We start from the raw sequence: 15499 nt of genomic DNA, 5'->3' as shown, positions 1-15499 counted from the left end.
ATTTTTTGCTTTTTTATGTCACTTCTACCACATCTGGATTGATCCTGTGATCACAGGGTCAGTCCACATTTCAGGAGAAGAGAATAAATTCCACCTCCTGACTGGAAAGCAGAAAGATTACCATTGCAAAAGATGTGTTTTGGCCATTTGTCAGAACACTACCTACTTCCAGACGTCATCCTGAAAAACTCTTAATTTTATTACCAGTAAAGAATCGAGAGCTTTTAAAGACAATGACGATAATTACCCTTTCGAAAAACTATAGATTTTCTTTGGCGTACTGGTTATTGAAGAAAAATTTCACCTCTGAATAGTACTCTCCTCACTGGATAGGCCATTAGATCCAAGAGATTTATTGTCCCCGTTGATTGTGACAGCATTGATAACACCTTCAAAAGTAAGAACAAAAACTTTATTATGGAATCTCATTGAGTTCTCTGTATTTCAAATACATAGCCCCTCTTTGTATTTTGCAACAGGGGATAATGAAGCTGACATACTATTTGTCACAGGGAAGCTTGGATAAGACAATGTAGACCAATCATTGCAATGCAATTCTATTAGCAAAATAAAATTTGAGGTAATATTTTAATCTTGTAGTCTTTGAAAGTAAAAAAAAAAAACAAGTATATGGATGGCTTTAAATTACTTTTCTTTAACATTTATTTAGATATACTTCTACCATAGTAGGCTTCCCTGGTGGCTCAGATGGTAAAGCATCTGCCTGCAGTGTGGGAGACCTGGGTTCAATCCCTGGGTTGGGAAGATCCTCTGGAGAAGGAAATGGCAACCCACTCCAGTACTCTTGCCTGGAAAATTCCATGGACTGAGAGGCTCCTCAGAGCCTGGGAGGCTACAGTCCATGGGGTCGCAAAGAGTTGGACACAACTGAGCCACCTACCATAGTATTAGGTACAGGGTGGGGCACTGAATAAATATTTGCAAATGTTGGATATTATAACAACTTCAAAATCAGTTTTGTCTTAGAAATTTCTTATGAGAAAGAAAGGAAGTCTTTGATTAACTCTAACTGTAGATTCTTACCAGGTGTTACTCTTTTACAGACATATGTAAACTATATGTATATAGTATACCTAGTCATTGTTTTAACTTTCACTTTATCACTATCATTTTCAATTTTGTGACATTTTGGTCTCATGTTTTAATTTCCTACCCTATTCTGTCTTCCCCAACTCACCCTCTGGTGCTTGGCAGAACAGTCTGTCTGGAATTGGTGAGTTAACAACTTCCTCTGCTGTGATCATGTAATTCTAATCTTTCCCTTCACGAGAGTACTTTTGTGAATTCTAAGCCCATATGCTGCATATTCCCACATTGCCTCTGAAGTAAGTTCCAGACATGTGACAAATGTGGTCAAACTATTTACAACAAATGTCCACAGGAGCATTCATACTCTGTGACTGGGAAACTAGGGTTGATTCACAGAAAAGTTTCTGTTTGACTTGACTGTCATATACAATGAGATCACAAAAGTAAATACACCACATCTGGTTCTCTGGATCTTTGCTTGCATGGATATTTCTGGGAAGGAAAAAGCCATGTGGATCAGGCAGCATCATATTGTCCACATAATCACACTATTTTCTAAGAAGTAAAGATTTGTGGGCGGGGGTGATTCTATGAGTAACTTTCACTCTCATAGTAAGAAAGCAGTCACTGTGTTTCAGTCAGCACTATTGTGTACTATACACACACTGGTGTGTACTGTACACACACTGGTGTGTACTATATACACACCGGTGTGTATAGGCAAATCAAAGCATTTGGATGGTTTGGTATGCCATGGAAATACTTGTGGTAGAAGCAAACTTAAACTAAGTTCACAGGTTACAGTCTTGGCTTAGTGCAAGAAAACAGTTGACTAGCTGCCCAGAATATATAGATATCTTTTTTTTTTTTCTCTTTTAAGAGGTATTTTCTTAAGATGCTCTTTAGTTAAAAGAGCTTGTCCACATTCAGATGTTTTTTCAGTTACTTAATTTTGTAATAAACTAGGTACAAATAACTTCATAATAAATAAATTAGGTACAAAAATGCCAACTTGATTATATCCTCAAGAATTAATCAAGAACTCAAATAGATAAAACTGCTGATAATTGTTAGCCATGAAGATATATTTCAGTTAGAGGTGAAACAAATAAATTCTCCTAATGGGCCAGAGCCAAAGCAAAAACAATACCCAGTTGTGGATCTGACTGGTGATAGAAGCAAGATCCGATGCAGTAAAGAGCAATATTACATAGGAACCTGGAATGTCAGGTCCATGAATCAAGGCAAATTGGAAGTGGTCAAACAAGAGATGGCAAGGGTGAACGTCGACATTCTAGGAATCAGCGAACTAAAATGGACTGGAATGGGTGAATTTAACTCAGATGACCATTGTATCTACTACTGCGGGCAGGAATCCCTCAGAAGAAATGGAGTAGTCATCATGGTCAACAAGAGAGTCCGAAATGAAGTATTTGGATGCAATCTAAAAACGACAGAATGATCTCTGTTCGTCTCCAAGGCAAACCGTTCAATATCACAGTTATCCAAGTCTATGCCCCAACCAGTAACGCTGAAGAAACTGAAGTTGAACGGTTTTATGAAGACGTACAAGACCTTTTAGAACTCACACCCAAAAAAGATGTCCTTTTCATTATAGGGGACTGGAATGCAAAAGTAGGAAGCCAAGAAACACCTGGAGTAACAGGCAAATTTGGCCTTGGAATGCAGAATGAAGCAGGGCAAAGACTAATAGAGTTTTGCCAAGAAAATGTACTGGTCATAGCAAACACCCTCTTCCAACAACACAAGAGAAGACTCTATACATGGACATCACCAGATGGTCAACACCAAAATCAGATTGATTATATTCTTTGCAGCCAAAGATGGAGAAGCTCTATACAGTCAACAAAAACGAGACCAGGAGCTGACTGTGGCTCAGATCATGAATTCATTATTAGCAAATTCAGACATAAATTGAAGAAATTAGGGAAAACCACTAGACCATTCAGGTATGACCTAAATCAAATCCCTTATGATTATACAGTGGAAGTGAGAAATAGATTTAAGGGCCTAGATCTGATAGATAGAGTGCCTGATGAACTATGGAATAAGGTTTGTGACATTGTACAGGAGACAGGGATCAAGACCATCCCCATGGAAAAGAAATGCAAAAAAGCAAAATGGCTGTCTGGGGAGGCCTTACAAATAGCTGTGAAAAGAAGAGGTGCGACAAGCAAAGGAGAAAAGGAAAGATATAAGCATCTGAATGCAGAGTTCCAAAGAATAGCAAGAAGAGATAAGAAAGCCTTATTCAGCGATCAATGCAAAGAAATAGAGGAAAAGAACAGAATGGGAAAGACTAGAGATCTCTTCAAGAAAATTAGAGATACCAAGGGAACATTTCATGCAAAGATGGGCTCGATAAAGGACAGAAATGGTATGGACCTAACAGAAGCAGAAGATATTAAGAAGAGGTGGCAAGAATACACAGAAGAACTGTACAAAAAAGATCTTCACGACCTGGATAATCACGATGGTGTGATCACTCATCTAGAGCCAGACATTCTGGAATGTGAGGTCAAGTGGGCCTTAGAAAGCATGACTACAAACAAAGCTAGTGGAGGTGATGGAATTCCAGTTGAGCTATTTCAAATCCTGAAAGATGATGCTGTGAAAGTGCTGCACTTAGTATGTCAGCAAGTTTGGAAAACTCAGCAGTGGCCACAGGACTGGAAAAGGTCAGTTTTCATTCCAATCCCAAAGAAAGGCAATGCCAAAGAATGCTCAAACTACTGCACAATTGCACTCATCTCACATGCTAGTAAAGTAATGCTCAAAATTCTCCAAGCCAGACTTCAGCAATACATGAACCGTGAACTCCCTGATGTTCAAGCTGGTTTTAGAAAAGGCAGAGGAACCAGAGATCAAATGGCCAGCATCCTCTGGATCATGGAAAAAGCAAGAGAGTTCCAGAAAAACATCTCTTTCTGCTTTATTGACTATGCCAAAGCCTTTGACTGTGTGGATCACAATAAACTGTGGAAAATTCTGAGAGATGGGAATACCAGACCACCTGACCTGCCTCTTGAGAAATCTGTATGCAGGTCAGGAAGCAACAGTTAGAACTGGACATGGAACAATAGACTGGTTCCAAATAGGAAAAGGATTACTTCAAGGCTTGTATATTGTCACCCTGCTTATTTAACTTATATGCAGATTACATCATGAGAAACGCTGGACTGGAGGAAACACAAGCTGGAATCAAGATTGCCGGGAGAAATATCAATAACCTCAGATATGCAGATGACACCACCCTTATGGCAGAAAGTGAAGAGGAATTAAAAAGCCTCTTGATGAAAGTGAAAGAGGAGAGTGAAAACGTTGGCTTCAAGCTCAACATTCAGAAAATGAAGATCATGGCATCTGGTCCCATGACTTCATGGCAAATAGATGGGGAAACAGTGGAAACAGTGTCAGACTTTATTTTTTTGGGCTCCAAAATCACTGCAGATGGTGACTGCAGCCATGAAATTGAAAGACGCTTACTCTTTGGAAGAAAAGTTATGACCAACCTAGACAGTATATTCAAAAGCAGAGACATTACTTTGCTGACTAAGGTCCATCTAGTCAAGGCTATGGTTTTTCCTGTGATCATGTATGGATGTGAGAGTTGGACTGTGAAGAAGGCTGAGCGCTGAAGAATTGATGCATTTGAACTGTGGTGTTGGAGAAGACTCTTGAGAGTCCCTTGGACTGCAAGGAGATGCAACCAGTCCATTCTAAAGGAGATCAGCCCTGGGATTTCTTTGGAAGGAATGATGCTAAAGCTGAAGCTCCAGTACTTTGTCCACCTCATGGGAAGATTTGACTCACTGGAAAAGACTCTGATGCTGGGAGGGATTGGGGGCAGGAGGAGAAGGGGACGACCGAGGATGAGATGGCTGGATGGCATCACGGACTCGATGGACGGGAGTCTGAGTGAACTCTAGGAGATGGTGATGGACACGGTGGCCTGGCGTGCTGCAATTCATGGGGTCGCAAAGAATCGGACACAACTGAGTGACTGAACTGAACTGAACTGAATGGGCCAGAATATTTGTTAAAATATATGTTTTTTTCGAAATGTGTTTGTATTAGGTATAACCTATATTTGTTGACTCTTTAGCATATTATTTGCACTTCAAATGCTTTTTCTCTCCTTATAATGCACAGTAATAAAATGTATTATTATATTTGGAAGTATGTTGGCAAGGGAAACTGGTAGAGTTAATCCAATAACTTAAAGCTTCTTGGAGAAAAGATGCTATAGAAACGCAGGTATTATCATTACTGTGTGAAGCTGGACATCCTGCCTGCTGTTAATGAAAGTTGGCCATTTAAGAAGAACTGCAAAATTGGCATAGCTGGAATTAAAGGTGTTTCAAAGTTTGTAAAAGTTAAACAGGTAGCAGAAAAACATTTTTTTAATTAAAAAAAATTAGATTTCTTGTTACTACTCTCTACTTCTAAATATGATGCTATCAATGATCATTTTCCAGATATAACATGAAACTGAAGAGTCCAATGCTTGGAGGTGCTAGTAGTCAAACTGGAAATATGATTCTTTAAAATAGAATTTGTAAAGCACTGACCCTTGAGATTTAGATGAAAGAGAATCCAGGATGCACAGAATGACATATAGTTTTACATTGATAACTGAGCGGTTGTGAATGGGAATTGTCAGAGTGTGTCAGTACTGGGGAGGCAGTAAGTGTAGTGGAGAGAGGGTCATTTCTGAAGTTAGACTGGCTTGAATTTAAATTTTGGCTTACTAGTCATGTGACCTTAAAAAAAATCATGAATCTCTCCAAGCCTCAGTTTCTTCACCTATATATTGGGGACGGTAAAATCAAAACAACATTAGTGCTTTGCACATAGATGAGTTCTCAGAAATGGAGGCCAACATACCAACTAAGTGTTGCCATCATCCTAATTAAACTTGACCTAGAATTATACTGGAAGCTCTTAACTGAGTTATTAGCAAGATATTTATATAGTTTCTGCATAATTAAGATCTCTTAAATTACTTTTACTTTTAGCTGCTTACTTTAGAGAATGAGATGGAGAAAAGAAAGGTCACAGAAATTAATTCTCTTGTTTTGATAGTTATTACTCATTGCCTTTGGAGAGAGAGGGAAGTTATTCATAAAATAAAAACATTGGTTTGATGTAAGTTTTTACTACAAAAATAGCAGTTAAGAAAATAAGTTAAAATTTTGTTGGTTAATTAGCCAGATACGTACATGTTTATTTCATTGCTATCAGTGCTATAGTTAAAAGATTTCCTGGATATCATGTAGTAAATGACCTCTTTAGGGGTATATTTTAAAAATTGCTTTAGCAATATTTCAGAATATTTCTACCAGGTATATTTGCTTATTCCAATCATTTCAGTTATTCTGTAATTAACAAAATAGAGGAAATATTTTCAACTTTTTCTTTCTGTAGATATGTCTCAGAAGAGGATATTTTAGTGTTACTAGTTAACTTTAGATAAAAGGTAAATATTACCTAAGTTCATTTGCATATTGGATCCTGTGTCTGAAAAGAATTACTGAGTGCAAACGTTCTGCATTTCCAAGTATGATGAAGTATATTTAGGGTGTCAGAGTAATGATTTGCAACTGTTTGTCCAGCTACAGCATTGATGAAAACATTAGGCTAATATCAGAAGCAACTAATTTTATTGCTGTGGACTGCTCAGTAGACGTGTCTTTATTCAGCTGAGAAAAGTGATTACCTCAGTTCTTCTTTTAAGATGGTATTTAAATTGGACCCAGATAAAAACTTTAAGATAGCTTTATTTCACTGAAGATCAACACGTTCTTATTTCTTAATTTTAATAAAATAACATAAAAAATATTGGCTCCTGGGTGCTCCTCTTCCTGGACAGTTTTACCTGTGTACCCCCACCCCCCCATTTATACATACATGCACATTCGTGTATAACCATTTACTTTGTTCCTGCTATTCTCTTTCATTTAAATTGTTTATTCATCCTCCCTTAATCTTTCCCTTGTATTCTCGTTGCTGGTTCAGAAATGAATTCCTCTTTCTGCAGAAGCTCAGCAGGAACTGTATTAATGCAGCTGGAACACCACTACTGTGGTGTCAGGATGCTGGGGTGACCTCTGTATTTGAAAAATAGAAGAATTGAAAAGTATCCAGCAGCTAAAATTCAGGAGGAAAAAAATCTTGATGTTATCTTGTTCATTTTTACCAAGGAAGTGTTTGCCACATCTCCAAGGTATCCTGTGAGAGAAAAATCATGATTAAAAAAAAACTTCAAATGAAGATGAAACAGGCAAAAAAGCTGAGTCTGGGATATGTATTAATACTTTCAAGTTGCAACTCATAAGAAACCCTGGAATATTGAGGTGCATGATTGATATGAACAGAAATACAACATTGCCCCTACCCCATTCACTTAAACTGTATTATTTCCAGGAATGAGAGCCACCTCAAAAATTTATCTTCCAAAGATAAAAATGGTTTGTGTTTCTAGCTATACTTTATCAATTTCAGGCTGTGATGGTTGGCTATTGCATGGGTATCCTTGTTACTGCAGCCAGCGCAACTTAGTCAGGACTGACAGGATGTCCATTTCTCTCCTGCTGGGTCACTTGCTTGCCAACAATATTTTTTTCCCATGAATAATATTCAATGAAATATCTGATATTCAAAAACAAGATGCTTACCCTTGCAATTGTTACTAAATTATTTTCCTGGCCAATAATACATAGGCTTTGATCTAAAGTTCTACCACTGCTAGAAGGACTTGTCTGATTACGATAATGTGCACTGCTCTTTTTGCTATTCCTATAGGGAAAATAAACCCCACATTAGTTCCATATTAGTACCTGACTTGGAGAAGTTAAAAAGCACCAGAAAAAGGTTAAACAGAGTCAAGTACACATAAGAGAGCAGGGGTTATTAGTGTTCAGGGAGCCATTAAAAAATTCTGCTTATACAGAAGAATTTATTGGTGCTCCTGCTTCTGGCCGCTTTATGCATTTTAATAAAGAGTGTGTGTGTGTGTGTGCGCGAGAGAGAGAGAGTGCGCACGTATATGTGCACTTGCATGCATTTTGTGGCAATGATTGAACAAGGACTTTAGCTAGTCTATTGCTAATTTTATCTTTGTTTTCCTTCTTTCCCCCAAGTCTCTCTCTTTAACTTTTGGCTTCTGAAGGTTCTGAAAGTCACTGTTACATTTTTATTAAGGCAATGCATAAAGAATATGCCTATTGACTCTATGGATGTTTATTTTTCTGATACATGTATTTGGGAAGGCTTTTTACTTTAGCTAGATGTTTGAAGACAATTATTTAGAGAAAGCTAAATTTGCAATTATATGAAACAAAAGTTTATGAAATTCTATATTTTTTGGTGCTTTGAAACAAAAATGCAGTTTATTAAGATACATGGATCATGACTTAAAGTAGTGTGAGCATACACATTTTACTATTCTTTCTACATTTTCATTGAAATGATCAAAGGAATATAAAACTAGAGAAAAAGGCAGGCTAATCCTGGAAATTAGAATGTTACCAACGCTTAGGAGCTTGGAGAGATATTTGCAAATATTCTATGGACAAGATTGAACTGTGAGGAGAGCCAAAAGATGGTTAGGCTAAAAATCAACATAAAAGCATGAGTAGATAATTATCATCTATGTAAGTCTATTCATGCTACCAAAATGAAAACTTTGAACATGACACAGACAAGTTGTTTGAAATTATATTGACTGAGAATTTTGGACTTTAGACAAATAAACATCTTGCTTTTTACTCAAAAAAAAAAAAAAAAAAAAGAAATGTCTTTTTTTCTAAGAACAGACACTAAGGCAGACCCAGTTGTAGGCTTGATGAATCTGGGTACTAAGAGAAGAGTAGTCTTTGTGAAAGGAGGAAGAAGACAAATACTGGTTTGAACATATGCACCAGATAGAACACTGCACAGCACTTACTCCTGACTTATACCTGGGACATATATCAGGATCAGTTATGTAGAGCTTGATTTTACAGCTAACCTCTACATTTTTTTTTTTGATGTGTTTCTTTTAATGTTTTTTCACTGTAGTTAGCGAACACAGTTTGTATGACTTGAATTGTTTTAAATTTATCAAGATTTGTTTTACGCTGCCAAATATGGTCTGTCTTGGTGAATGTTCTGTGTTCACTTAGGAAGAATGTGAATTCTGCTCTTGCTGGATAGAGTTAATTAGGATATGTTGGTTGAATATATTGTTCAAGTCTATATTCTTACTGATTTTCTGTTTGTTTGTTCTATTATTGAGAGATGGGCATTGAAATCCCTACCTATAATTGCAAGTTTATCTATTACTCCTTGAATTTTTATCAGTTGTTGCTTTATGTACTTTGAAACTTTATTATTCAGGGAAAAAATGTTTAAAGGTATTATTTTGTCTTGGTAAATTGATCCCTATACAGCTATGATATTCTTTACTCTGAAATCTAGTAATAGTCTGAAAAATACCATCACTCTTTCTTTTGATTAATGTTAGCATGGTGTATCCTGTTACATTTATTTATTTTTAACCTAAATGTGACTTTGTATTTAAAATGTGTTTTTGTAGGCAGAATGTTAGGTTTTGCTTTTATTTCCAATCTGATAATCTGTGCCTTTTATTTATGATATTTAGACCATTTACATTTAATGTGATCATTGATGTGGTTTGGCTTAAATCTATCACCTTGCTATTTGTTTATTTATCCTCTTTGGTTTTTTTCTTTTTCTTATTTTTTGATTTAATGAAACTTGTTTTATGATTCCATTTCATTTCCTTTTTTGATTCATTAGCTATAACACTTTGCTATTTTAGTGCTTGTTTTACAGTATACAGTGTATAGCTTTAATTTACCATGGTTTACATTCAAGTGACTTTATACCATGTCATGTTTACTATAAAAATCTTACAATGGCATACTTCTTTCTTCTTTCCTGACTTTTGTACTACTGTTGTCATATATTTAGCTTTTATATATGTTACAAATCACACACTGTGTTGTTGTTTTTATTTAAATAGTTATGTTATCTTTTAAAAAGATCTAAATAATGAGAAAAAATCTACATATTTACCTATGTTATTATTTCTGGTTGTCTTAATTCTCTTCTGTAGAGCCATATTTCCATCTGATGTTATTTTCCTTTGTCTACAGAGCTTCTTCCAACATTTCTTCGAATGCAGGTCTGCTGGTAATAAATTTTCCAGCTTCTGTATATCTGAAAAAGTTTTTATTTGCTTTGTTGTTCCAAAATATTTTCATTGTGTATAGAATTCTAGATCTCCTCACATCAGGAAATTCACTGAGTTCTGCCTCAGTTTTCCTTCCCGGTACTATAGTTAGAAACTCTTTCCAAGCAGTAAGCTCGAGAGGTCTTAGGGCTCATCTTGTTTGTTTTTCACTCTTAGGGATCACTGTTTGCACTGCCTCATGTCTAGAGTCCTGAAAACTGTTACTCATATATTTTGATGATTACTTGTTTCTGCCAGCAAGGTAAATCTGGCTCCTGTTATTCCAGCTTGTTTGGGAGGCAAAGTCCCTTTACTTGGATTATAATAAAATTTTAAAAAACTTCATGTATTTAGCTCCCTGTGTTTAGTGAAAGTGAGTCTATGAATGTTAAATCATCTTTGAAAATTCTACCATTTATCATCACATAATTTTACTTTTTATGTTATTTAGTACTTAAATTTATCTTTCATCATTTTTTATTATTAATATTGCTACTCCTGCTTTACTTAAAAATTTTATTGGAGTATAGTTGATTTACAATTTTATGTTAGTTTTTGTTGTACTGCAAAGTGAGTCATTTATATTACACATTTACCCACTCTTTTTAGATTCCTTTCCCATATAGGCCATTACAAAATATTGAGTAGAGTTCCTTGTGCTGAAGGTCCTTATTACCTATTTTATATATAGTAGTGTGTATATGTCAATCCTAGTCTCCCACTTTATCCCTCCTTTCACTTCCCCTTGGTAGCCATAAGTTTGTTTTCTATATTTGTGACTCTATGTTTTGCAAGTAATTTGATTTGTACCATTAAAAAAATTTTTTTTATTTTTACTTTATTTTACTTTACAATACTGTATTGGTTTTGCCATACATTGACATGAATCCGCTACGGGTGTACATGTAAGCAATATCCTATGATATGTCTTTTTATGTTTGACTTACTTCACTCAGTATGACAATCTCTAAGTCGATTCATGTTGCTGCAAATGGCATTATTTCATTCTTTTCATGACTGAGTAATAATATTCCTTTGTATATGTTTACATTGTTTTATATCTGCTTTGAATCTCTTTGACCATCTCTTCATTTGGTTTTCTTGTTTGAAATTTACATTTTTAGTTGAGATATATAATATTACAAAAAATTGCAAGGCCTATAATACATAATATTATAGATCTCAGTCCTGAGGCCTGTTCCCTGTTGGTAATTACTTTAAAAATTTTTAGCTCTTTTTTCTTATTTCTTTGCATACTTAAAAGAATACTATAATGATTTCCCCCCTCCCCCATTTTTAGAGATCACCAATGGACTTCCTATTAATTTCATGAGATTTAGTTTATACCTTCCCTCACTCCCAGTTATATACAGTTTTATTCCTTCAGTCTTCCCATTATAAATAGGTCATGTTTGTTTAGATCAATGATCAGAATTTTCTTTATATGAAAGTATATGAATCATATTTTTGTGTTCATTATGTTGTTTAACCTTTTGTTTTTTCTGCATTTCATAATTGTCTTATTTATTTTTACTTTATTCAGTTCAGTTCAGTTCAGTTGCTCAGTCGTGTCCGACTCTTTGCAACCCCATGAATCGCAGCACACCAGGCCTCCCTGTCCATCACCAACTCCCAGAGTTCACCCAGACTCACGTCCACTGAGTGCGTGATGCCATCCAGCCATCTCATCCTCTGTCGTCCCCTTCTCCTCCTGCCCCCAATCCCTCCCAACATCAGAGTCTTTTCCAATGAGTCAACTCTTTGCTTGAGGTGGCCAAAGTACTGGAGCTTCAGTTTTAGCATCATTCCTTCCAAAGAACACCCTGGGCTGATCTCCTTCAGAATGGACTGTTTGGATCTCCTTGCAGTCCAAGGGACTCTCAAGAGTTTTCTCTAACACCACAGTTCAATTCTTCGGCACTCAGCCTTCTTCACAGTCTAACTCTCACATCCATTCTTCTCCAACACCATGCATCAATTCTTTGGCACTCAGCCTTCTTCACAGTCCAACTCTCACATCCATACATGACTACTGGAAAAACCATAGCCTTGACTAGACGGACCTTAGTCGGCAAAGTAATGTCTCTGCTTTTGAATATACTATCCAGGTTGGTCATAACTTTTCTTCCAAGGAGTAAGCGTCTTTCAATTTCATGGCTGCAGTCACCATCTGCAGTGATTTTGGAGCCCAAAAAATAAAGTCTGGCACTGTTTCCACTGTTTCCCCATCTATTTCCCATGAAGTGGTGGGACCGGATGTCATGGTCTTCGTTTTCTGAATGTTGAGCTTTAAGCCAACTTTTTCACTCTCCTCTTTCACTTTCAAAGAGGCTTTTTAGTTCCTCTTCACTTTCTGCCATAAGGTTAGTGTCATCTGCATCTCTGAGGTTATTGATATTTCTCCCGGCAATCTTGATTCCAGCTTGTGTTTCTTCTAGTCCAGCGTTTCTCATGATGTACTCTGCATATAAGTTAAATAAGCAGGGTGACAATATACAAGCCTTGACGTACTCCTTTTCCTATTTGGAACCAGTCTGTTGTTCCGTGTCCAGTTCTAACTGTTGCTTCCTGACCTGCATACAGATTTCTCAAGAGGCAGGTCAGGTGGTCTGGTATTCCCATCTCTCAGAATTTTCCACAGTTTATTGTGATCCACACAGTCAAAGGCTTTGGCATAGTCAATAAAGCAGAAATAGATGTTTTTCTGGAACTCTCTTGCTTTTTCGATGATCCAGCGGATGTTGGCCATTTGATCTCTGGTTCCTCTGTCTTTTCTAAAACCAGCTTGAACATCAGGAAGTTCACAGTTCACATATAGCTGAAGCCTGGCTTGGAGAATTTTGAGCATTACTTTAGTATATGTGTCACTAATTCAGTTTCATGTTATTTACCAAATTGAAAAATAAACAAATACTTTATTCTTATTTATTAATAGTAATTTGAGTTCCAATGCTTTCTTTAGTTGTTTCTTCTGGAACCTTCCAACATTGTGTTACTGCTTGTTTTGCAAGTCTATTGAGTAGTTATCAGTCTGGGACTTCTCTCATCTTCCTGTGAATTCCTATTACCAATCCTTTTTGTTGAATTACTCATTTTCTGTATTCTTGGTTTAAGTTCAAATTTTGTTTGTCACCTCCTCAGGTAGCCTCCTAAGATATGATGCATGGGAGATAAATTTTTTGAGATCTTCATACCTGAAAATGTCTTTACTCTCTAGTTTGATTAAAATTTGATTGGGTTTACATTTCTAAATTGGAAGTTCATCTTTCCCTTAGAATTTTTCAGAGGGACACTAGCTTTTAGAGTTGTGGTTGAGAAATCAAATGCAATTCTCACTTCTTATCCTTTGAACTCAACCTGATTTTTCACTTTAAAAGTTTTTTTTTTTTTTAAACAGACATTGTGCCCCTGAGGGGTTCTCCTTAGATTCATTGTATTTGGCACCAGCTGAGCTTTTTAAATCTAGAAACTTGTGTCCTTTAGTTATGGACCTTTAAATTACTGTTGCTTGATAATTTCCCTCTCTCCTTTTTCCTTTTGGAGTTTTCATTCAGAATTTACTATGGGCAGGTACTGTTCCAATGGCTTCACATGTACTAAATTGAAATAGGTTTCACTAGCATATTCATTTTTCAGATGAAGAAACTGAGCTCAGAGAGGTTAAGAATTTGTCTCAGGTTACACAGATGATACACAGGGCTTCAAACCTTGACTGCTGGTGGGAATATAAACTTTAATTCTTTCTTATGCATACACTCAAGTATCTCAAACTCCAGTCTTTAGAGTCACTGGGTGCCTCACCTGAAGTTGTACAGCTAAAGTTAGCAGAATTATAAAGTAAAATAAAAAATAAATTTAAAAAAATGCTCTAATATTAAAAAAAAATAAAGTAACATCAAAAATAAATAAAGTTAGCTTACTTGGTTCCTGGCCTAGCTTTAGCTTTCTCTCATCAGCCAAGGCTACTAGTCTGACAAATTTCCAGGTTCAAATACCTGGTAATATCTTTTTTCTTAATCATTACCTTTTAATTCTCTTTGTCAGTATGTCTAAATAGTTTTTATTTCTTTTAATTGCTTTCATGGGTTTCAGGAGAGATAAGAGATAAATATTTTATTTACTTTCTTTAATAAGAATTTCCATCCACTTATTTTCAGTTTTCTGTTAATTTTATATTACATATCACATGACTAAGTTTGTTTTTTGATGCGTTCTGACAGAGTCTTTTCTCTTACGATAACATTGGGTTAACTTGATTGTATTCCTTATATTTTTATTTAAAATTAATTATTCACTTTTTATTTTGCTTAGAATTTTTGTAAGAATTAAGTAGCTTAATATGTAAAATTCATGTAGAATAGTGTGTGATACATAATCACTAGAAACATCAACTATCCCTCATGCAGTGCTGGTGGGGTTGTATAATGGTGCAACTGTTTTGGAAAACAGTACCAGAAAAAGTTGAATAGAGTTGCCATATAACCAAGCAGTTCTACTCCTAGGTATATATCTATGAGAACTATTTTTATGTTCACACAAAAATTTGAACGTGAATGTTCATAGGAATAGTATCCACTATTATGGAATAGTGGAATCAGCTCAATTGTCTATTAACCAATGAATGAATAAACAAAATGTGGTGAAACTATAAAATGGAATATTGTTCAGCCACAAAAAGAATAAAGTACTAACACATGCTATAATGTGAATGAACCTGGAAAATATTTTGTTAATTGAAAGAAACCAATTAACAAAAGGCCAAGTGTTATATGATTTCTTTTATAGGAATTGTCCAGAGCAGGCAAATTCATAGAGACAGACAGTATATTAGCAGTTGCCAGGGTCTTAGCAGGAATGGGGATGTTTGCTAATGGGTGTGGGCTTTTTTGAGGGGGATGATAAAAATGTTCTGAAATTAGATACTGATGATAGTTGTACAACCTTGTGAATTACTGAAAGCTGCCCAATTATATGTTTTATTTAAAACAAAATTTTATTGGAGTATAGTTGATTTACAATGTTGTGTTAGTTTCTGCTATATAGCAAAGTGAATCACTTATATACACACACACACGTGCATATATATTCAATTATTTTTAGATTATTTCCCATATAGATCATTAGAGTATTGAAAAGAGTTACCTGTGCTATACAGTGAATTGTATATTTTTAAAGGGTGAATTTCATATT

This window comes from Oryx dammah, unplaced genomic scaffold (assembly GCF_014754425.2).
Source record: "Oryx dammah isolate SB20612 unplaced genomic scaffold, SCBI_Odam_1.1 HiC_scaffold_13, whole genome shotgun sequence".
NCBI classification, from domain to species: domain Eukaryota; kingdom Metazoa; phylum Chordata; class Mammalia; order Artiodactyla; family Bovidae; genus Oryx; species Oryx dammah.
This window is presented reverse-complemented; position numbering follows the sequence as displayed.